Raw genomic sequence first — 26,037 nt, forward strand, 5'->3', positions numbered from 1 at the left:
ACATTGAAGCCAATACGAAAAAGCTCTGTTTTCATTTCATAATTCCACAGTATTCTGGACATCTGTGTTCGTGAATCTGTTTCAATCATGTTCATTGCATTATGGAGAAGGAAGCTGAGCAAGCAAAGAAGAAAGTTGTCGGTGCGAAATGGACGTATTTTTCGAACGTAGTCAGCCACAACAGTACACAGCCGGCGCTTCTTTGTTTACATTCCCGAAAGATGCAGTCAAGATGGAAGAACTCGGATAACAGAGACTCTAACCAGGAGGACTTTTGACTTCGATACACAGACGCCTGTAGAGAACTGGGACAACACAGACTCTTACCAGGATTACTTTGATTTGGATGACAAAGACGCAGACGTGCTACTGTGAGTATGCAGCTTTGGCTTCTAAACATTTGATCGCTTGACCGTATGTGCGCAACTTTTTTTTGCGTATGTACGTAACTTTTTTAAAATATATAAGCTTTATGAACCTTGGGTTAGGTGAACGGTCTTTTGGGCTGAGTGATTGTGTGTGTTGATCAGGTGTTTGAATTGTATTGGCGTGTTCTATGGAGCTAGGAGCTAGCATAGGAGCTAGGAGCTAGCATAACACGTACCGTACCGTACGTGTTATGCTATCCCCGTTTAAATAAAAAAAATTCATTTCAGTAGGCCTTTAAGTTCAATAAACCTGTTGAGCTTATTCCTGTCGTTGTGTCGTCTCCTTCCCCCGGTGAACGTAACATAGAGGCCATGAAAATCGTAAAAAAGTCATGCCGGATATACTCAGTGGCCTTGAGACCCTTTGTGGTTAGAATGTCCGCCCTGAGACTGGAAGGTCGTGAGTTCAAACCCCGGCCGAGTCATACCAAAGACTATAAAAAATGGGACCCATTGCCTCCTTGCTTGACACTCAGCATCAAGGGTTGGAATTGGGGGTTAAATCACTAAAATGATTCCCGAGCGCGGCCCCCGCTGCTGCTCACTACTCCCCTCACCTCCCAAATGGTGAACATGGGGATGGGTCAAATGCAAAGGATAATTTCACCACACCTAGTGTGTGTGAGACTATCGTTGGGACTTTAACTTTAATATCGTCAGATGGCATCTATTATTTTAACGACTCGCAGCGCTATTTAAAAACACTGTTAAATAGACCCATGATAAATTCATAAAAGAACCAAACTTCATGAATATTTTTTGGCACAAACAAGTATGTTCTCCAATGACTCTACCACAAAAAAATTAAGAGTTGTAGAAATTATTGGAAACTCAAGACAGCCATGACATTATGTTCTTTACAAGTGTATTTAAACTTTTGACCATTTATGAGTGCACATGTGTATTACTGTGTACTTTGTTTCAGTGTTAATAATACAATTGCGTTATTAAGAACACTTCATATTGCTCCTAAGTTTTTCCTGTGCTAGTACAATTTTTTTTCTGTGTTTTCATTTAGTAGCCCCACTGCTCCTTGTGAAAAAGCTAAGCTTATAGGCCTGCTTCCGGTTCAAGTCATGAAAAAGGAAGTACATTTTTGCATCCAAAAGAACAATAACACACGTGTTCAGTCTCTCTATCGGTGTAATGCGAAAACTATTTATTGAATAAATAAATAAATGATAAATGGGTTATACTTGTATAGCGCTTTTCTACCTTCAAGGTACTCAAAGCGCTTTGACACTATTTCCACATTCACCCATTCACACACACATTCACACACTGATGGCGGGAGCTGCCATGCAAGGCGCTAACCAGCAGCCATCAGGAGCAAGGGTGAAGTGTCTTGCCCAAGGACACAACGGACATGACTAGGATGGTAGAAGGTGGGGATTGAACCCCAGTAACCAGCAACCCTACGATTGCTGGCACGGCCACTCTACCAACTTCGCCACGCCGCCCCTTACAAAACATTACGGCCGTTCGCAAAGAAAAATATGTATATTAGCCGTGCTAATATACATATTTTTATGTATATTAAATATATACATAAATATATATTTATGTATATATTTAATATATACATAAATATATGTATATACGGTAGGTATATTAGGTACCTACCTACCTAATATAGGTACCTAATATACCTACCGTATATACATATACGGTAGGTATATTAGGTACCTACCTACCGTATATGTATATACGGTAGGTATATTAGGTACCTACCTACCTAATATACGGTAGGTAGAAAAATTATACCTACCGTATTTTCCGAGCCTTAAGCCGTTTTATAAGCTGCGGAGTGTAAAGCGTTGGAAAAAAAGTAGCGGCTTAAGGCTCGGAAAATACGGTAGGTATAAGCTCCAATTTACACTCAAACTCAGTTCGTATCACAGTTGTAAGAACAGAACTTGTTGGTAACCTGAAGAGCAGTAGAATTAGCTGATGACGCTTGGACTCTCTTTTCTGATGACTCATATAGTGAGTGCATCTGTATGTATTTATGTGTGTGTGCATAGAAGCCATTTAGTACTCCAAGAGGCTATCAAACATTCTGTCAGAGCTCCAGCATGATAGGGTTCACATTAGTGAACATGAAGAACATTCCGTGAGTGCGTCTCGTATCGTCAACGGTCCTGTCTGAGGACTTCCAGTCCGTCGGGGAGGGCTGATTCACGCCGGCGCAGTAATTACAGAAGGAACTGACTTTTTTTTCCCTGCTCTTGGCTCAGTACTGTCTGGAGACTGATTGCTAGGATTTATTATACCGTTTGTGCAGTTGTATTGTTGCACTGCGAATAAACCGGTAGTTATTTACTGTCACCTGAACATGGTTGACGTCACCGTGTTCTACACGCACACGGAACACTTCATGTTTGATCAAATGCAGCGCGACGTAAACAAGCATTTGATTGTTTGTGGCACTTCACACCCACACATGTTGTATTCATCCAAATCCTCCATTATGTGAAGTGTCCGTGCCTACAGAGTTGATGAGTAAACGACTAATCAAATGAACTTTGTTTTACGTCACGCCCTAGTCAAGTGCACTTGTTTTCATACCGGGCGAAAATAGCTCTTGGATTGTCGCGGTGAATGATTAATTCATCGGCCTAAAACCATTTTAGAGCTGACTGCGGATGAGAGGCAAAAAAAAAGGAACAGTTATCAATCGTTGCAGTGGCTCAGAGGATGAGTGGTCGCGTCATTGTGGCTATATTTTGTCTTTCTCTCTCCTGCAGTGCCTTTATTCGCCCCTCTTGCTGTACCTCATAATAATGATTAATATCAGTCTCATATTGCACTCTTTGATTTTACAAAGCATTTTACAACATATGCATCAGGACATGTTAGTATAGTGTACTATCGGGAGACCAGGCTTTTTGCTCCGCCGCTCCCAGTCTGCGGAACACTCTCCCTGACCACCTGAAGGCGCCACAGACTGTGGATGCTTTTAAAAAAGGCTTAAAAACCCTTCTTTTTAAAAAAGCCTTTTTTTTTTTTTTTAGATATAAGCATACTAGTTCTAGCTATATGGATGTTCTAGTTTTTTTTTTTATTATCTTTTTTTTTTTAATACACTGTAGTACTTTGAGGTTGTTTACTCAATGTTAAGGGCTTTTTACAAATAAAATATATTATATACTTACTCGCATATAAGCACCGTATTTTCCGGACTATAAGGCGCACTTAAAATATTTTTTTTCCCCTCAAAACTTGACAGTGCGCCTTATAACCCGGCGCACCTAATGTACGGAATACTTCTGGTTTTGCTCACCGACCTCAAAGCCTCAAACCAATGTTATTTGGTACATGGTGTAATGATAAGTGTGACCAGTAGATGGCAGTCAAACATAAGAGATACGTGTAGACTGCAATATGACTCAAGTAAACAACGGCAACATTTTATATGTTCCATTGAAAATATAGAACATTACACACGGCACTCAAAAATCGATCAAAATGTTTTAGTACGACTTTGGTAAGCTATGAAGCCGCACCGCTTGATGGATTGTCGGCGCATTAAACATACGAGTATTATTATGATGTGTGTATAAGGTAAGACATAATATCTGGCGTTTTGTTTCGCAATATTATGCAAAAGCAACTTTTCTTACCTTCTGGTACCTGCTGATCTGTATTTGGGATCTGCATAAATCCTGAAAAATTGCACGTATCCGCCTTTGTAGTCTGTGCCAACACCGTAGTCGATAAGCTTCTTCTTTTACCTCTATCTTCTTGTTATGTGACATTCATCCTCCGCTGTTGCCATTTCTAATATAAAGTAGTGTAAAGTTCTTACTTATATCTGTCAGTAAACTCGCCACGAAAGAACTAAAACATACCGGTGTAGTGAGTTTACATTATTCACCCAAGGAACTCTAGTTATTAGAGAGTTCCGGTCGGACGGTTTTTCACGGGACACATTTCCGACCTTGTTGTTGTTTCCGGATGAGAAGATGCTGCCTCGTTATTGATCTAAGTAAAGTCTAATTTGTCATTAAAACAGTTAGCTCCATCTTTTGACACTTCTTCCACTCCCGTCCTTGCACGCTACACCGCTACAATAAAGATGACGGGGAGAAGACGCTGCCGAAGGTGAGCCACGTAAATAAGACCGCCCACAAAACGGCGCATCCGGAAGCGACTGTCAGAAAGTGGCTTGAAGATGATCTGTAAAAGATAATCTATGCAACATTTTGACCAAAGAACCACCATTACATGTTATGTAGCCCAAAAGGAAGTGTTTTACATTTAGAAAAAAATAATAATAAGAATAATAATATGACTCCTTTAATGCGCCCTGTAATCCGGTGCGCCTTATATATGAAAAAAGATCGAAAGTAGACCATTCATCGGCAGTGCGCCTTATAATACGGTGCGCCCTATGGTCCGGAAAATACCGTATTTGTTTGCCTAGAAAAACGTCGGCAAATGTCTTGGAAATTTGCACGTGCAAACCAGCAGGTGGGGTTGAATAAACCAACATACCCTAGTAGGGCTGCAACGATTAATTGACGACCAGTGCGCTATACAAGCGGCACTCATTAAATATGTTTCCAAATATTTGCCGCACTGGACTATAAGCCACATATATATACATTGTAAAATTAGTTATTAAGTGTTTCCAAACGGTGCCTGTACCGTGGCAGTAAAACAGCTGATCAAACAATCGGTTGAAAGATCTAAACAGAAGAGCACTGCAACACCTGCAGTGAGCGAACCCGTCCAAAAGATGGCAATAGCACAAACAATAACACACTTTTCCAGTGTCTTTGCTTTATTTATTTATTTTTTTAACTATTTGCATTATGGCCATTAGCAAAAAAAAAATCCATAAATCAGCCGCACCGTTTTATAAAACACAGTGTTCAAAGTGTGGGAAAAATGTAGCAGCCTATAGTCTGGAATGTACGGTAATAAACATGTATCACATCCAGAGTGCCTGGAACTTAAAAAAAAAAAAAGTGAATTGTGGATGTAGTTTCCACATTTAATTTAAACAATTGGACAATTGAAATTGTACTTTGAACAAGCGCACAACAAAAAATTAATTATATTTAGAAAAAAACTCAGGTAAGCAGAAAAAATATTTATTTAAACTATTTCCCCCAGAAGAAGCGTTGAGGCTATAAAATAGGGATATTCAACTGGCAGTCCCGGGGCCAACTCACAGTTCAAAACTTGGGAGACAAATACTTTTCCAGCAAATTCCTAAAAACACTAGGATGCTCCTGTTGTTTTGAGGAACTTGGACCAGTATAAACACATAAACAAAAAAAACATAAAATAATTAAAAAATATCAGCTGGAGTCAAGCGGGCCATTTTGGGGGTTCGGGTGGATCAGATTTTAACGTTTTTAAGACGCTTTGGAAGTCATTTCAACATAGAAAGTCTGTAAAAATGCAATTTTAAGAAAACAGCCTTCTTAGTGGGGTGTGCATGTATGAAAAGATCAATTTGAAGTTCCAAATAAATTCAAGAATAATGACATAAATATGATAAATATTGTAACTGTAATTGTTGTTTAAAACATAGTCAATTCATGAATGCAAGATTGCATTCATGGTGTCTGCTACAATTATGTGTTTGTCTAATTATGACAATAAGCTTTTGATTACATGTAATCGTAATAAATTCATGATTACACTTTATAGTGCTTCATGGTCAACTTTGGTAATGCAGCACTAGATCTAGTACAAGTTAGTGCAGACCTGGGCATTCTGCGGCCCGCGGGCCGCATCCGGCCCTTTGTGCGTCCCTGTCCAGCCCGCGTGAGGCCAATTATAAATTACAAAATACATTTTAAAAAGTATCTATGTCGAGTGTGCAATACAACGGTGCTGCTTTTGTTTTGAAAATCGTTATTTGTATTACTTCCGTGTGGACGTATGCGTGTGCGTGATTGTGAGTGAATGTGAACAGCTGCAATTACAAAATAAAGTTGAAAAAACATCTATGTCCTGCGCGCAATACAACTGTGCTGCTTTTATTTTGAAAAGTATTATTTATGGGCGTGTGTCCGTGTGTAACCTGCGAGTGAAGGTGCACATGCAGCGACAAGTGATGCACGGTTTACACCCGAGACGCTAAAAAGAGAAAAGTTGATGAGGAATGCCGTGTTTTCAACAAGACATGGACTGCCAAGCAACGTTCCCTCTAAGGTGCGTGCCTGCGCAATTGCGCACTGCTCAAGCGTCCGCTGCGCGCAGCAAGTGTATGCCGCGCACCAAATCAAATCCCATCTGAATTCTAAACAAAATAAACATATTTATTCTATGTAATTTTGCAATGCAACTTTGAGTGACAGTGACAACAAGCGGCCCTAACTGTGTTCGTCAACACCGTTCAATTGAACACCGTTCAATTATTGTAACGTCTATCGAGATGCTTCGAGGACAGGAATTATATCGATCACTTTATTGAACAAAACTTTTTATATTCGGACATAACCACACCAAAAACATGAGTAAAACAATTCTATCTCGAAAAACTAGTCATTTTCTGCCGTACAAACCAGGCCAAAACCAACTTGTCATCTGTCACCAACACGCATAGCACTAAACCACTGGTGGGTTTATGGCCACACAAAAAGTCGGACAACTCAAACACCACACAAAGTTACACTATGACTCCTCAGTCATACGTGTGCTTATTTTACTGTCATTTATTATTAATGTTAATTTATTTATATTAGTCATGGAATGCTGTTACACACACTATGTTGAAGTATTACTATTATTATTAATTATTATTATTATTATTATTTATCTTACGGTATATATCAAAAATAATATTGAGCAAAATTTAATTGAAATATTGTCGATGTGGCCCTCCAGCAGTGCTCGGGTAGCTCATGCGGCCCCCGGTAAAAATTAATTGCCCACCCCTGAGTTAGTGGGTTTAATACTTAAAGTTAAAGTTAAAGTACCAACGATAGTCACACACATGGGTCCCATTTTTATAGTCTTTGGTATGACTCAGCCGGGGTTTGAACTCAGAGCGGACACTCTAACCACAAGGCCATGTGGGAAATTTGTTTAACAACATTTGTAACTATGACTAAAATAAATGAATGAAAATAAATAATTGTATTCTAATAATTGCTTTTCCTGTGTATTGCTAAGAGGGGCCAAAAAGCCACCAGTGGTACTTCTCCTACAAGTTAAAATAAATGTTCTCTATCATGGCTTCACTATTGTTTTCTATCATGATGATGTAACACACAGTATGAGTTACAGTACTCCTTATATACAGTATGCCGCTGACGACGACTCCCTTATTCTTTTCAAATCTCCACATTAGGTCTGTACAAATGTGTACTTACTACTCTTACTGGGTAGAACAGGTTCGATTGAGCACTGCTGCCACCGAGCTGCAGGCCTGTGTGTCGTGCTAACATGAATACTAGTGTGTAAAATAGGGATGGGCGATGTGGCCTCAAATTTATCGTGATAAATATACATAACAATTTCAAAACTGGTTCCAAAGGCTCCTAGTTTGGCTGCTAATGCATGTGGTAACATATTACATCATTTCCAGTTGTATTATTTTGTTAAAGCCAATATTAATCGAGCCTCTTAATTTACTGTTATTTTCTGATTACTTTCTGCTGTAACATGGTTCTATCTACACTTGTGTTAAAATGTAATAAGCACTTACTATACTGTTGTTTGGACAATTTACATTAGTTTTAGGTGATATTACAAATGTGGGTATTGATCCAATACCATGCAATTGCTAATTGCAAGGGCAGTATTGGCTATACCAATGCTGATACCGACCCTTTATTTCTTTACGATTATTGAATGTTCACATTTTTTATTACAATTATAGTGTTACGGTTCAAACATCTGCCGCCTCTCACTCTGCTGTGCGCTCCGCTGAGCGCGCCTTGGGACACGCCCACCTGCAGCACTCAACAATCAACACACCTGGCGCTAGCGTGTCCTGCGTTCCAGTGCCAGAACGTAGCTACTTGTACCAGTACAGTAAGCCTTACACGTCTCTAGCTTCCTTGCCTGTGTGCGTCCTCGCTCTTTGTGTTTCCTCTCTTTTGTGCTCATCGTGTCATCCAGCAGCCCTTCGTCATTCACTGGTTTCGAGCTGTGTGTCTCGTCTCCCCGGATCCCTTCTGGACTTCCTGCTGCCTTCCCGGATCTCGACCTCACGCCTGCCCCCGGACAACGGCTCGCTGCAGCCCCTGACCACCTGCCTGTCCCCGGACCTCCGAGCCTGCCCTGCCCTTTCTGGACTTCCGCACCGATCTTAACACGCACCTTCAACACCACCTGGTAACCCTCTACATATTATCGCTACACATAGTCACACCATATATATTTGGATTAGTCACATACTTCATTCTTGTATATTAATAAACACGCTGCAAGCTAAACGACGTCCCTGCCTCCGTGCCGTCTCCTCCTCCACTGTATTGGGGACGCCGTGGCGCGGTTGGGAGAGTGGCCATGCCAGCAACCTAACGGTTCCTGGTTCGATCCCCACCTTCTACCAACATCGTCACGTCCGTTGTGTCCTTGAGCAAGACACTTCACCCTTGCTCCTGATGGGTCGTGGTTAGCGCCTTGCATGGCAGCTCCCCGTGTGTGTGAATGGGTGAATGTGGAAATAGTGTCAAAGCGCTTTGAGTACCTTGAAGGTAGAAACGCGCTATACAAGTATAACCCATCTATTGTTACATGGAGTCAGATAAAAACTAAGGATGGTGGTGTAACAATAGCAATTAAATAGTTTTGTTATTTCCTACTCTGCTCTAATGTAAACCTTTTTTTTTTTTTCTTAAAGCCCTCCAGGGATTTATTTCTGGATTTTATAAACAATAACGAAAACGATAACATTTGTGATAGTAAAAAATATATATATAAATCCAACCACTTGGGGACAGTGTGGCGCAGTTGGGAAAGTGGCCGTGCCAGCAACCTGAGGGTTCCTGGTTCAATCCCCACCTTCTACCAACCTTGTCACGTCCATTGTGTCCTTGAGCAAGACATTTCATTGCTCCTGATGGGTCGTGGTTAAGCCTTGCATGGCAGCTTCCGCCATCAGTGTGTGAATGTGTGTGTGAATGGGTGAATGTGGAAATAGTGTCAAAGGGCTTTGAGTATCTTGAAGGTAGAAAAGTGCTATACTGTCCAGTGTTTCCCATAAACTGCCAAGATACCTGTGGCGGTGGCTATGGGCGTGGCTATGGACGTGGTCACCATGACATCATCGAGTAATTTGCATAATTTACTACAATGATATGATTTTCTCTAAAAAGGCTCAAAAAATGTATACTTACTAATTAATAATAACAGTTTTGTTTTAAACGTCCATCTATCCATCCATCCATCCATTTTACAATATAATTACAACACTTTATGTACATATTTATATACAGATTTGAACAATAAGTTATTCACTGAAATATATTTATTAATTGTGGTTCTTACAAAAAATATATCTTATAAAATATAAAAGCTAAAATGTCTCTTAAATCTCTGCCCCTTTAATTAGTGCATACTAAATAATTTAACTTTAGTCTACTACTACAACCATATTATTTACCAGCAACATAAAGTGAAACAGAGGCAGAGGTGTCCTGCCACAGTCAGTAACAAATAAACAGAAAACAGTAGTGGTCAAATACAAACAAGGCAACAAGAGAAGTATCCTACACTTCTCTTTTGTAAAGTAAATCTGAACAGCCGATATGGGCATTTACATCAACTATATGATTTGCCTGAGAAGCTGGACAGGACAAAAAAAATAAATTAAATAAATTAAATAAAAAATTTAAAAAATGTTTTGTTTTTTTTTGTTTTTTTTATTTGTGGCGGACGTAATTCTTTCGTGGCGGGCCGCCACAAATTAATGAATGTGTGGGAAACACTGCTGTCAATACGTGGACTTTGGGGTGTTGTGTTTTCCCGGAATGCAAAGGAAAGTTGGCGCGGGCAAGGCGTGAAGGTAAGGACATGTTTATTTTTGCACTAACAAAAAGAACAAACGAAAAGCTTGCACAAGACAGAAATACAAAAACTTGGCTAATGAAACAAAAACTTGCACAAAGGCAAAAACTATAAACATGAAATATACAACACTTACTGTGGCATGAAAAAACGTGCAGGGAACGACGGCTTGGAATGAAAGGTAGCAGAGGTAGTGAGGATAATGTCACCAGGACGATCAACAGAAAAAGACAGGCTTAAATAACAGTGACATGATTAGTGACAGGTGCGCGAGTGCAAAGCGTGAGACAGGTACGTGACATGAGGACAGGTGAAAACTAATGGGTTGTCATGGAAACAAAAACAATGGAACGTAAACAGAAACTAAAGAGTCCAAAAACCAAACATAACTAAACAAAACAAAACATGATCCAAAAGACATGACATACATATACAAGTATAACCCATTTACCATTTACCATTTACTGTTAGTATCAACCATACTCCGATTATATATTTAGTATTGTTACTGTCAATATTTGTATTGATCCGCCCACTTTTGTTTACATGAAAGAGCCTTTAGCGGTTAGAATGTCCTGCTAATGTAGCATGTTTAGCTATTCCTTGATGACACTTGTAAGAACTTTTTTTTTTTTTTTTTGCTGCCAAGGAGGCAAAGAGTGCTGATTTAGAAGTGGCTTTGCTGCACTCTGAAACATTAGCTGTTACATTGCGTTAAGGCGTGTGTTTGTTCGCTTGTCGCTGTCAAATTTGCAGGACACAGCGAGAATGTGTCATCAACATGCATTATCATGACATTACGATAATATTGAACGCTTTATGGTCGGCCAAATAAACATAATTTATATCGTCTATATCGTGCAGCCCTACGTCTCGGTGCTTCTCAATTATTTTCTGTGTTTCTATTCATTACAATTACACTCAACAGGATTTACATGTATGTAGGCAAAGCACATACCTTTTACATGGTACTGTGTATCATATCATAGCAAATATATAAAGTTAAAGTAAAAGTACCAATGAATGTCACACACACAGTAGGTGTGGAAAAATGATTCTCTGCATTTGACCCATCACCCTTGATCACCCCCTGGGAGGTGAGGGGAGCAGTGAGCAGCAGTGGTGGCCGCGCCCGGGAATCATTTTTGGTGATTTAACCCCCAATTCCAACCCTTGATGCTGAGTGCCAAGCAGGGAGGTAATGGGTCCCATTTTTATAGTCTTTGGTATGACTCACCCGGGGTTTGAACTCACAACCTACCGATCTCAGGGCGGACACTCTAACCACTAGGCATTAATCTTATGAATCAATACAATCAATGAGCATGTTAGATGGGTGTGCATGTAAACAAGGTGTGTTTTGATGCCACGCAAACGCGGCGTGAAGGAGTGACGTCAAACGGCAGATGCTATCTTGCTTAATCTGAGCAATTTTATTATAATCAGTGTTGGCGTTAAAGCACTTTTTGTGTCTTTTTACGCATTGAAATCAGAAAGGACGCGAAATTCCGGAAGTCCGTGCGTCCCCGGACGCGGATTTTATTTATGATTTTTTTTACCGATTAACGTTTTCCAGCGGTGTTTTTTTTTTTTTATATATATATTCTCCGTGTCAAATTATTAATTATTATTTATTGGTTGACTTCAAAGTAATGCACTTTCCGGTACAATTTCTTACATTTTGATTCGCTGAAAGTTTTATCAATCACAAATACTGCATTTCCGGTATTAGGACTTATTGTTTTGGTCATGGCAAGCAATAAACCCAAGAAGCAAAGCTTCAATGAAAAGTGGCTTCTGGAGCCACTTTTCAGCAAATGGCTCACTTATGACGATGGAAAGATGTTTTGCACGCCATGTAAACGGGCTAAGAAAAAGAAAACCTTTACGACCAGGTGCACTGATTTTCAAAGATCCATCCTCACCAGGCACCAAGAAACCCCCTCCAATTTGGGTCCCTGCAATTACGCTCTTTGGTCGGAATGACGAGGCCGTCGATTTGTTACATCTCTTTATTTATGTTTTCCACAAAGCCAAGCGGACATCCACCATGCTATTAACACTCCTGAACATGCTAGCGCTCCCTCTCCTAACTTGCCCAATCACTTACACATGTCACTCACCCCACATACCGCCATTCTTAAAGGGGAACACAGCTTACGGCCATCACCAAGCCACAGATGAAATGCTAGAGGCATTGAGTGCCACTGTAATAAATGACATTAAAACTAACTTGCAAACTTCTAAGTTTGTTGGCATTATTTGCCATGAAAGTGTAGATGTGGCGGTTTTTAAACGACTCACGATCTACATACTGGTGAGAATAATCAATACAATTTGTCAGATGCATGTAGGGCCTGGCACACCATTATCATGATTTCATGACCAAAGCAAAACACTTTTTACACTTTTATACATAATAAACATAAATATAAATATTTATAAATTTAAATACACCTACAACTTATTAAATGAAAATATAGAAAAAACTACCGGCAGCGGTAAAGTTTAGAGCCAAGAAGGAAAGAAGAAATTTAAGGAATGTTTATGGTAAATGGTAAATGGGTTGTACTTGTATAGCGCTTTTCTAACTTTTTAAGGAGCTCCAAGCGCTTTGACACTATTTCCACATTCACCCATTCACCCACACATTCACACACTGATGGCGGGAGCTGCCATGCAAGGCGCTAACCAGGTCCCATCAGGAGCAAGGGTGAAGTGTCTTGCTCAAGGACACAACGGACGTGACTAGGATGGTAGAAGGTGGGGATTGAACCAGTAACCCTCAGATTGCTGGCACGGCCACTCTCCCAACTTCGCCACGCCGTCCCCGTTTATAACTGAATACATTTACATATTCATTGAAAAAAATGTCTTTTGTATTATTTTTTTAATGAATTAAATAACGTTCATGACAACCTTTTTCCAAAACACAATACAGAATGTGAAATATAACAGGATGATGCATACATTTATCATTTGTTTTCAAAACGTTTACAAAAAAGTGGGACCCCATTTTGAAAATTCCTAGCGCCAACACTGCTACCGGATCGCTAGACACTGGACTTTGAGGGTATTTTAGGAGGTAATATTGTTGCGTTACAAACATTAGTGTGGTGTTGCTTCCTTATTTGTGATTACGCCAAGCTGATTATCACATTCTTTAGGGCTGGGGGATATGGCCAAAGAAATCATCCAATCTCAATTAAAATCATTATTTTTCACATTGTTTTTTGTCATGATCCGTTGCCCAGGTCATGTTTTGGTTAGTTTGATGTTTCCTTAGTTGGTGATTAGTTCTGTTTCAGCACCCTTGTTTGTTTCCTTTCTTTCCATGGGTGCTGATTTTTGTCACCTGCCTCTGATTAGTGGTCGGGACGCTCGCTTGCTCCCGGTCACTGATCTTTTCTTTCTCCGCCGTTGAAGCCGTTATGCCGCATTCAGCTTCAAACACACAAACCGTTTACCCAACCGCCACTATATAACAACTGCAGGGTGTTTGCTGACACCGCAGAACGCTCGGCCGCACTCCCGACATGATGCATCGGAGGGGAAAAGCATGATAGACGCCAATACGAGGCCATTTGGGAAATCTACAGGCGGTGCTGAGCAGCAGTAATGTCAAAGTGACAGATTTTGTTGTTGTTGTCGCTGCTTACGGGATGCAATAACATGTGTTTAGTCGGCCGCTTCCAGAAGGTTGCGTTCAAACCGCAAACAGGAGCTCATTCATATTGTAGCATTTGTCTAGGGGGTTAGGAAGCAGGTTGTGTATTTGTTCCTCCACATTTGTTTGATACACACCACAGCTCAGGCCCTTGAGATGCATGTTTATATAGTACTCAACCTAATTCATTCATGCAGAGTGGAAGGCTGCTGCATGCATTAAGTGGAGATGAACCAATTCTTAATGACGGTGTCGAAGGTGTGTAGTGTGCACGTGCGGATAGACACCGTCTCACCACACGGTTAAACGCTTGACAGACTAACACACGCAAAACACACTTCACACATCCGACAGTCATTCTGATTAGGGTTGTGGTGGTACGACATTTGTCATAACATTGCTTGTTATGTGCCAAAATAATACAAAAATTAAAAAAATGAGAGCGGCGAGGCGTAATCAGGGGGGAGTGAAACACGGAAATGTTGTTTTTGAACCAATCTGCCACATGATGAGGCATGGAGAGCGGTCAGCTGGACGTTGCACAAACAGAAGCAGCGGCTCATGGCTTCTGTGAAATATGTGTTTTGTCAGGGAAACGACGTCACTGGAGGGCAAATTAGCATTTTAAGATGTTTTTATTTGGGGTGGGGGGTAAGAGGAATACAACAGTGAGTAAAGTTACTCAGTACGCCATTCGCTTTAGTATAATCTACAGAAGTGCATGATAAAAGAGCAATCAGGTGCAGATATAAATAAATAGGTTACTGTACAGATAAATATATTGCACTTTTGCATATGCATCCACGTTTATGGCTGTATTTTATATTGTCTTTATGTTCCGGCGAGTTAATCCGTTTTTGGGGGGGAATTGAGGGGATTATTATGATCACATATCATTAAGTAAGACTATGTATTATGTGAAGGGGGCAGGAAAATATAAGATTTTTCTTCATCCTGCTCCTTCTCAGGCATTGGTGTGTAACGGTGTAACTCAGGGGTGGGCAATTAATTTTTACCGGGGGCCGCATGAGCTACCCGAGCACTGCTGGAGGGCCACATCGACAATATTTCAATTAAATTTTGCTCAATAATATTTTTGATATATACCGTAAGATAAATAATAATAATAATAATAATAATAATTAATAATAATAGTAATACTTCAACATAGTGTGTGTAACAGCATTCCATGACTAATATAAATAAATTAACATTAATAATAAATGACAGTAAAATAAGCACACGTATGACTGAGGAGTCATAGTGTAACTTTGTGTGGTGTTTGAGTTGTCCGACTTTTTGTGTGGCCGTAAACGCACCAGTGGTTTAGTATGCGTGTTGGTGACAGATGACAAGTTGGTTTTGGCCTGGTTTGTACGGCAGAAAATGACTAGTTTTTCGAGATAGAAGTGTTTTACCCATGTTTTTGGTGTGGTTATGTCCGAATATAAACAGTTTTGCTCAATAAAGTGATCGATATAATTCCTGGCCTCGAAGCATCTCGATAGACGTTACAATAATTGAACGGTGTTCAATTGAACGGTGTTGACGAACACCGTTAGGGCCGCTTGTTGTCACTGTCACTCAAAGTTGCATTGCATAATTACATAGAATAAATATGTTTATTTTGTTTAGAATTCAGATGGGATTTGATTTGGTGCGCGGCATATATTTGCTGCGCGCAGCAGACGCTTGAGCAGTGCGCATTTGCGCAGGCACGCACCTTAGAGGGGACGTTGCTTTGCAGTCCATGTCTTTTTGAAAACACGCCATTCGTCATCAACTTTTCTCTTTTTAGCGTCTCGGGTGTAAACCGTGCATCACTTGTCGCTGCATGTGCACCTTCACTCGCAGGTTACACACGGACACACGCCCATAAATAATACTTTTCAAAATAAAAGCAGCACAGTTGTATTGTGCGCACGACATAGATGTTTTTTCAACTTTATTTTGTAATTTGTGATTGCAGCTGTTCACATTCACTCACAATCACGCACACACATACGTCCACACGGAAGTAATACAAATAACGATTTTCAAAACAAAAGCAGCACCGTTGTATTGCACACTCGACATAGATACTTTTTAAAATGTATTTTGTAATTTATAATTGGCCTCACGCGGGCCGGACAGGGACGCACAAAGGGCCGGATGCGGCCCGCGGGCCGCAGAATGCCCAGGTCTGGTGTAACTGAATAATTGTGTTATAATTGTCTATCAAAGATGCACATCAATGAAGGAGATAAATAAAAATGATGATGATGATGATGATGTGTCAAGATTCTTATGGCCTGAGGTGATGTAGCTGTTACAGAACCTGGAGGTTCTGCTACAGAGGCTACGGAGCCTCTTTCTAGAGTCCAGCAGTGAAAACAGTCCTTGGTGGGGGTGGGAGGAGTCTCTGCAGATTTTCAGAGCCCTGGTCAGGCAGCGGCTTTTTGCGATTTCCTGGTAAATGTTACTTAATTAATTTAAAAAAAGTATACAAAAGAAAAGCCATTTTTATGCATACGTAAATGTATTCAGTTATAAACATTCATTTACTTACTTCTTTCCTTCATGGATCTAAACTTTACCGCTGCCGGTATTTTTTTCTATATTTTTATTGTAATCTTTTCAGAATGTGTTTGTTGTATTTTTGGCCAAACTAAGACAAAGAAAACAATCTGAAGTTGTCTTTATTTTTGTAGTTTTAATGCCATGATTTTGCGGCCCCTGAGCTAAAATGAGTTTGACACCACTGCTCTACAACCTGTGTGCTCGAATAACGGACTATCTACCATGAATTGATTAACGTGGACCCCGACTTAAACAAGTTGAAAAACGTATTCGGGTGTTACCATTTAGTGGTCAATTGTACGGAATATCTACTGTACTGTGCAATCTACTAATAAAAGTTTCAATCAATCAATCTACATCTCTGTGCATTATAATATATGCACTATTTTTTTTTTCACCTGACAAACTGCAACAGAACTCAGACAGTTTTTTTGCTGGCCAGGCTGCAGTTTGGACACCCCTGCTCTCTTATGTGTTATGCTATAAAGTTCATTCCATACATAAAATTCATTGAGACTGCTGGGTGTTAAAAACAAATGGCTTTGCCGCCCTCTAGTGGCCTTTTAGAGTACATTTCTGCTTCCAATTGAGCTCCAACTCATTATGCTTATCTCGTCGACAGCAGTTGGCTTTGTGAAATAATTATTGACCTTTCTTTAACACAGAAATGGGAAATAAAAAAAACCATCAGAATTGTTAATTACTAAAATTGTATTTCCTCATTACATCGTGTGTGTGTGTGTGTGTGTGTGTGTGTGTGTGTGTGTGTGTGTGTGTGTGTGTGTGTGTGTGTGTGTGTGTGTGTGTGTGTGTGTGTGTGTGTGTGTGTGTGTGTGTGTGTGTGTGTGTGTGTGTGTGTGTGTGTGTGTGTGTGTTCTTGTATTTCGACCCTTCTTGAGACATCAACAAGGAAAAGTACCTTCCACATGAGGACCGGTTAAAAAGTTAGGACATAAATCATGGTCCCAATACGGAAAACCATTGCATCTAATAGAGAATGTCTCATTTGCACCCCTGGTGGTGAAAACAATCAAAATGAGGGTGTTCTCAAAAGGGAGGGATTTTTTTTTAAAAGATCTCCCCTTCTGGTCAACATATAAAACAACAAGTGTGTGTAAAAATTTGAAGTGCTCCCCCTCTGGCCAACATATGTAATAAGTGTGTGTAAGAAATTAAAATGCGCCCTCTTTGGCCAAAATGAATTTAAAAAAATTAAATAAATATGTATATAGAGACATACTGTAATAACTTGAAGTAAATAATGGAGCTTAAAAAACAATTAAAACAAAAAATAAAAATACATTAACTAAAAGTAGTCTTTTTCTCGCAATGTGTCGACCTGTTTCTTATAAAATTGGGAACAATTTCTCATATTCTTTCTGTTTCTGTAATATTGCAATATTTTCTCGTAAAATTATTACTTTTTTTATGTAAAATTATTACTTTTTAATGCAAAATGGTGACATTTGTCCTATGAAATTCTGACTTTTGTCAGGACATTGCCAACGTTTTTGTTGTTCTTGTAAAATAGTGACATTTCTCGAATACAATTATGACTTTTGTCATAATTTTTGCAGAGTAAAATTAAGATTATTATTATAATATTGCCCAAATTTTTAAGTTTTCTTATAAAATTGTGACTTTTGTCGAGTAAAATTACGACTCTTTTCATAAAATCGCCAACAATTTCAGCTTTTCTTGTAAAATTGCGACTGTTATTGAGTAAAATTCCAACGTTTATCATAATGTTGCACAAATGTTCAGTTTTCCTTGTAAAATTTTGACTTGCGTTGAGTAAAATGACAACTTTTATTATGATACTGCCAAAATTCCAAGTTTTTCTTGTGAAATTGTGACCTTTTTCTTGTGGAATTCCAACTCCAGTTTTTTTATATTTGCCTAGCATGTATGTATTATTCATGTTGTAAATACAAATCTTTATATACCGAGAAAGGGTGGTCCTAAAGAGGTAGGCATTTTTCGGAGGTCTCAAGAAGGTAACAAATACAAGAATGTGTATGTGTGTGCCAGGATAGATATGGAGCACTCATAATACATGTCTGTGACAGAGAACTGAGTGTCAGTGTGCACACATACGTAGGGATGCATTATCATCATTATTATATTATTATTGCCGATGCCCCCCACGCACCCCCACACCCTTGCTTGTGCTTCCTGTTGCGATGACTCACCAGTGAATCACAGAAGATGGCGCGAGTCACTCGGCCACAAGTGCAGCCTGAAGCTGAAGGCATAGTGTCACCTTTAAGGAGCCAGGAATGCTCATTACCGGGCGCCTTCAACAATCCCTGTGGTGTCACGGTCACTATGAGGCGTAAAGAGCGGAGGCGGCTGGATCCTGAGTGAATGGGCTGGTCAGACAAGTTGAGGTTCAGCAAGCGGGAAGGAGGCTCATTGACAGAGTGGGAGAAGAGTGTGATTCACGGCGACACACTTGAACGCCAACGGAGAAATACAACGCTTACGGAGGACGTAAACACACCACATGTAACAATGGCCGTGCTGTATCTGCACAAATGTGTGAATTAAGGAACAGGAAGGAGATTTAGACCCTGTCTACATTAAGCCGGATAACTCATTAAACGAATAACTATTTAGCCTAAGCCCCATTTCAGCCACACTAAATCATCGTTTAAGGTCCCAATCCTTGGATACATTTTTTACACGGGTAAGTGCGCCGTGTATTTCTTGAATCTCCGGCTCTTTGCTTTGTATGGACTCATTGATCGTTTACAAACTGAGTTCGGAGAGGAAGTGACGCCAGAAAGACCGCGCCCCACACAGGAAGTGACATCAGAAAGAAGGCACCACAGCCAGATTCATAATAAAGCGGTTTCGTAACTCGGAGCTAACCACTGGAAATATGGAGGCAAGTCATCCAGACATGCCCGTGTTTCTCCTTCCGTCTGTACAGACGCTTGTGGGAATCACGATTGCTCAAATTTTGTTTCGTCTGACCACAGAACTTTCCTCCAGATGGTCTTATCTTTGTCCATGTGATGTCAGATTAAACAAAAATTGAGCTGTTTGGCCACAACACCCAGCAATATGTTTGGAGGAGAAAAAGTGAGGCCTTTAATTCCAGGAACACCATTCCTACCGTCAAGCATGGTGGTGGTAGTATTATGCTCTGGGCCAGTTTTGCTACCAATGGAACTGGTGCTTTACAGAGAGTAAATGGGACAGTGAAAAATAAGGATTACCTCCAAATTCTTTAGGATAACCTAAAATTATCAGCCCGGAGGTTGGGTCTTGGGCGCAGTTGGGAGTTCCAACAAGACAATGACCCCAAACACAGATCAAAAGCGGTAAAGGAATGGCTAAATCAGGCTAGAATTAAGTTTTTAGAATGGCCTTCCCAAAGTCCTGACGTGTGGACAATGCTGAAGAAACAAGTCCATGTCAGAAAACCAACAAATTTAGCTGAACTGCACCAACTTTGTCAAGAGGAGTGGTCAAAAATTCAAGCAGAAGCTTGCCAGAAGCTTGTGGATGGCTACCAAAAGCTCCTTATTGCAGTGAAACTTGCCAAGGGACATGTAACCAAATATTAACATTGCTGTATGTTTCCGTTTGACCCAGCAGATTTGGTCACATTTCCAGTAGACCCATAATAAATTCATAAAAGAACCAAACTTCATGAATGTTTTTTGTGACCAACAAGTATGTGCTCCAAGCACTCTTTCACAAAATAAATAAGAGTTGAAGAAATTATTGGAAACTCAAGACAGCCATGACATTATGTCCTTCACAAGTGTATGTAAACTTTTGACCACGACTGTATATAAGGGGCACTGGGTTTTATGGCGCACTGTCGACTTTTGAGAAAATGAAAGGATTTTATTTGCGCCTTATAGTCTGAGAAAATACAGTAGTGTTAATGTAGCAAGCTACTTTTGCCGTGTAGCTCGTAGGGTAGCTTGCTACAATCCTCTGAGAATAGCTTCTCCTGAAGCTTAGCTACATTTAATCCAGAGTAACTAGTATCTTATCACACTACATTTTCCAAGTAGCTTGCCCATAAATGAATCCCTAATGGGTTTCGCTAGATGATAAAAAAATATACTCAGTATTTACTTAAAAGGACCTGCTGCTCCTCAAAGCCATCATTCACAATATCACTCAGTGTGAAGGACACTGCACCATTTGATTGCACAAAAATCATTCTGCTCTCCCGGTGCCGTGCACCAGCCAAAGAATGGGTCGCAACAGTACCAGGAAACTCCAAAATAGAGTCAGGAAGTGCATTTAGTAAACGCGACGAAGACGGAACCAAAACACTGTAAACTAGACTAGGAGGCAAGAAGCCATGAGGTCACTTACTCAATGAGTTGCTCCATTCCAGCAACCTCTCCAGGTTGGGATGGTGGTCCTTCAAACGTTCTGGGAAATGTTGGACTCCAACCTAAGAAAAGTGCAGAGAACAAATGATCAATTTTGCAAGAGAAAACATCTTAGCTCCCCAAAAACTTGCATACTTACATTTTTACTTATACATTTTTTTACAGTTTAAGTGCTTATGCATTATGTTTTAATTATTACAGTTATGTATTTTATTTATTCATTAATAGTAGTATTATTACAGTACATATTCATTGTTAGTACTATTATAAGTAGCAGTATTATAATAGTACTAGTAGTAATGTCATTATTATGCATTGTTATCATATTATTATTTATTATTATTATTATTATTATTGATTTATCCATCCATCTTCTACAGCTTGTCCCTTACTGGGTCACGGGGGGTGCTGGAGCCTATCCCAGCTGTATTCAGGCGGAAGGCGGGGTACACCCTGGACAAGTCCCCAACACAGTGTTATTATTTTGTTATTTAATATTATTATTAGACAATGAGATAGGTCAATGATTGGCAGCAACATCGGTATTCATGTATTGTGTTGCGTTGGCCTAAAAAACAACTTTAATTATTATTTTTTATTTATTTACAAAAATCACAAAATTTTAATCTGTGGTATAAAAGAAAATCAAGAAAATCCCACTCAATCCCAGCATTACAATACTTAAATATACGAAATAAGAAACTAAGTCATACAAATATACAATATTTTATACAATACTAAAAAAAAAATTTAAAATACAAAAATAAAACTAACAGTATCATTAATAACAATAATTGTTTAATATTTTTCATTCAAAATTGGATTCTTAAAAAAAATAAATAGCGAAAAAATATATATATATATTTTTTTTTAAATTTATTTATTTTTTTTAATTGTTTCTTGAAAATTATGAATCGATTTAGAATTGGAATAAATTTAAATTGTGACCAGCCATGACGTGCCGACATTTCCAGGGTTTAGCCTGCCCTCCGCTCGAGTGCAGCTGGGATAGGCTCCAGCACCCTCAAACCCCCGCCCCTGCGACCCCGAGAGGGACAAGCGGTAGAAGGTGGATGGATTTGGATGTGAATCGATTGTTTTCAGCACCCCTACTATAAAGCCCTCTATAAAACATCCGACAATGTTGTATATACATTCTGTAAGTATGCATGTAGTGTAGTAACAGGCACATTCAGTAGTGCTAAGTGCTTAACAAAATACAAACACATAACAATGACATACAAAGTTCGCTCTCAAAGGGATGCCGACTGCACAAGACTTTCTCTGTTGAGCTAGCAAATTCTAATCCTCACTCTTTTGATAAAAAATGCTGAGAGCGTCTTCCTAGTGATGTCATCGGGTCTCGGTTGAGAGCCAGTGCATCCACTGACTTTCTCGATTCGGATTTTTAGCTAGTAGCAAGCGAAATTTCAAAATTTTAAACTTTGACAAACTTAAAGGCAACTCATGAGCAGCAGTATGAACAACTCCAGTAGATGGCATTATCTCTCAGCTCTTGATAGTAGTCTGAGGTGCTGTGAGCAAGGTGCTGTGTCACCATGCCAGAAAAGTAGTTCCTCAGTGTTAGCTCTTACAATAACAATGACTCAGTACTTTAGTTGATATGCAGGTCACAGCATGTAAAAGGAGCTTTGTTGAAATGTTTTATGTTTTTTTAGAGGGCTTTATTGGCAAAATAGAAGAATCTCCATTACCTGAATTGTTGGCCGCCTCGTGCTAGCAGTCTTTTACTTTGTAAAGCGCAGAGAAAAGGGAAAGACAGGTCTGTTCTTGTCTCACATAGGGATTGTGAATGATGATTTAAGAAGTGTACATGAATATATGTCAAGGTAAAGAATTCTCAAAGGGACATTTTTTGTCATAAGGAACAAATGAGTTGTTTTGAGAAGCTTTGCCAATTTGAGCTACTTTAACGGAAACGTCAATTTTATTCTTTTGAAACAATAACCTCAAATTCGACCTATTTTCATTCAACACAGCTCAAATCTCTTAAGGGAGTCAAGTGGCTTTATAAGTTTCTTCAATGACGATGGGGAGTGTGCATTTCCAATGGACTTCTGCTATCTTTAATGTTTAGTTCTTCAAGAAACCTGAGCTTAATAAACCTAATGGATGGCAAGAATGTGCCCAACAACGTAAAAAAGGTTATTGTAGTAATGACTTGCAAACCTTTCAGAACACTGAGAAACACTTTAAGGGTCGTTTTTATGATGCAGATTAATTATGCTGCATTTGCATTTAAAACAATTATCAATAAATGTGGATGGGTAGCGAGTCAGGTGACAATCTAGCTCGCTCTGTGTGTACATAGTAATTAGGCAGAACATCTGGCAAAAGAGGAAATACGCTGTCAGGCTGGAGGATGCGCCCTTCATCTGAAACTGCTGAATGATGTGGGAAAGCAAACAATGTACAAAAACTCAAGTTCTGGGACACCTAGTAGAAGTCAAATCAAGTATGTATGTACATGTATATATACGTACGTACGTGTATATATATACGTTTGTACGTGTATATATACGTAACCTACCTACCTACATAGTTATGCATATACACATACATATACACACACACACATATCAATCAAAGTTTACCTATACAGTCCTTAATCACAAATGTCTCAAAGGGCTGCACAAGCCACAAAGACATCCTCAGGGCAAGAAAAAACTCAACCCAACGGGAACAACGACAACCCTTGGAAGGGACCGTAATATATATATATATGAATATATACTAGGGGTGTAACAGTACACAAAAATTTCAGTTCGGTACGTACCTCGGTTCAGAGGTCACGGTTCGGTTCATTTTCGGTACAGTAAGAAAACAACAAAATATAAATTTTTTGGTTATGTATTTACCAAATTTGTAAACAATGGCTTTATCCTTTTAACATTGGGAACACTATAATAATTCTGCCCACGTTAATCAACATTAAACTGCCTCAAGTTGTTGCTCAGATTAAATAAAATGACAAAACTTTTCTTCTACATATAAAAAGTGCAACATTAAACAGTTTCAAGTCAAGTCATCGTGCTTAATTTATTACAGCATTTGGGAAGCCTGTAGTTGATTTATTATGTAAATGTATTTTTATCAACATGTGAGAGCAGGGACCCTGCCATTCAAAACTAGGCTGCTGCATTACTAATCATTAATGTAACTATAGCTGAAAAAATAGTACAAGCAATAAGAATAAGCAATAGGAGAGACTACACACACACACACACACACACACACACACGCACACCGCAAAATGAGCTAACGCTACGCTAAAAGCGAATTAGCCTTCACCTCAAGCCAGGACTGCAAGCGAGCTGAGCTGCAGTTTAAGTTTCTAGAAGGTCAACGGGCTCATAGTGATGTTAGTAGTAGTTGACTGGGAGGTGTTTATTATCATTTGGGGAGAGTCCGCTGCCTGATGCTCACCTGCTAAACACCTATCTGCTCGACACTGAAGCGCTGACTTTACATGCGCTCTGAATACGCACTGCTGATTGGCTGTTACCACTTTGTGTGTACCAATCAGATGGTTGTGTGGGTGGGGCAATGCTGGGTGCTGAGACAGAGGCAGAAGAAGCAAAGCAGCTTGTTAAGACTTTAGCTTAGAAACTCGTTCGGTACACCCCCGTACCGAACCGAAAGCCCCGTACCGAAACGGTTCAATACAAAACACGTACAATTTACAAACCCCGTTTCCATATGAGTTGGGAAATTGTGTTAGATGTAAATATAAACGGAATACAAAGATTAGCAAATCATTTTCAACCCATATTCGGTTGAATATGCTACAAAGACAACATATTTAATGTTCAAACTGATAAACATTTTTTTTTCTCGCAAATAATCATTAACTTTAGAATTTGATGCCAGCAACACGTGACAAAGAAGTTGGAAAAGGTGGCAATAAATTCTGAGAAAGTTGAGGAATGCTCATCAAACACTTATTTGGAACATCCCACAGGTGAACAGGCAAATTGGGAACAGGTGGGTGCCATGATTGGGTATAAAAGTAGATTCCATGAAATGCTCAGTCATTCACAAACAAGGATGGGGCGAGGGTCACCACTTTGTCAACAAATGCGTGAGCAAATTGTTGAACAGTTTAAGAAAAAACTTTCTCAACCAGCTATTGCAAGGAATTTAGGGATTTCACCATCTACGGTCCGTAATATCATCAAAAGGTTCAGAGAATCTGGAGAAATCACTGCACGTAAGCAGCTAAGCCCGTGACCTTCGATCCCTCAGGCTGTACTGCATCAACAAGCGACATCAGTGTGTAAAGGATATCACCACATGGGCTTAGGAACACTTCAGAAACCCACTGTCAATAACTACAGTTGGTCGCTATCTGTAAGTGCAAGTTAAAACTCCTATGCAATGCGAAAACCGTTTATCAACAACACCCAGAAACGCCGTCGGCTTCGCTGGGCCTGAGCTCATCTAAGATGGACTGATACAAAGTGGAAAAGTGTTCTGTGGTCTGACGAGTCCACATTTCAAATTGTTTTTGGAAACTGTGGACATTCAGCACTCTACTGCCGTCTGGTGGATAGAGCACTCCCCTAATTCGTCACGTTTCATGTCTCAGGTAAACTGCTACAAAAGGGGCCATATAAATCCCCGTCTTACTGTATACATACATATGTATATATATATACACACAGACACACGCACACACACATGAAGTGAAGCACTGTGAATACCTTCCAGATGCCATGTGCTACCACATGGTGCTGTGGGCAGTCGCTAAAATCAAACGTGCAAAAGAAACAGATGTAACTTTGATGTCGGCTGTTCATGTGGACCCATTTGCGCAAGTGTGCGTGTGTGTGTGTGTGTGTGTGTGTGTGTGCGCGCGCAAATGTTAACGCACTTCTTTCACTGGCCTCAAAAAACCCTGCGGGTGCAAACCAAGCTGCTGCATGCCCCGACATACTGTACAAGAGAAAAGGGCTGACAGATGCTTGGCAGAATGAATAATCAATGCAACCAAATGATGGAATGTATGACACATACTCTA

At 39.7% G+C, this 26,037-nt stretch overlaps 1 protein-coding gene across 1 annotated transcript in view; it reads left to right on the forward strand.

The window, feature by feature from the left end:
- Positions 1-338: 338 nt before the first annotated feature.
- LOC133655570 (calpain-15-like) overlaps positions 339-26,037 on the forward strand; it is a 146,488-nt gene continuing 120,789 nt past the window's right edge. The window contains exon 1 of the mRNA XM_062055847.1: positions 339-371. The gene's annotated coding sequence lies outside the window, so the exon portion shown is untranslated. The remainder of the gene's footprint in view (positions 372-26,037) is intronic.

The sequence above is a fragment of the Entelurus aequoreus genome, linkage group LG08 (assembly GCF_033978785.1).
Source record: "Entelurus aequoreus isolate RoL-2023_Sb linkage group LG08, RoL_Eaeq_v1.1, whole genome shotgun sequence".
NCBI classification, from domain to species: domain Eukaryota; kingdom Metazoa; phylum Chordata; class Actinopteri; order Syngnathiformes; family Syngnathidae; genus Entelurus; species Entelurus aequoreus.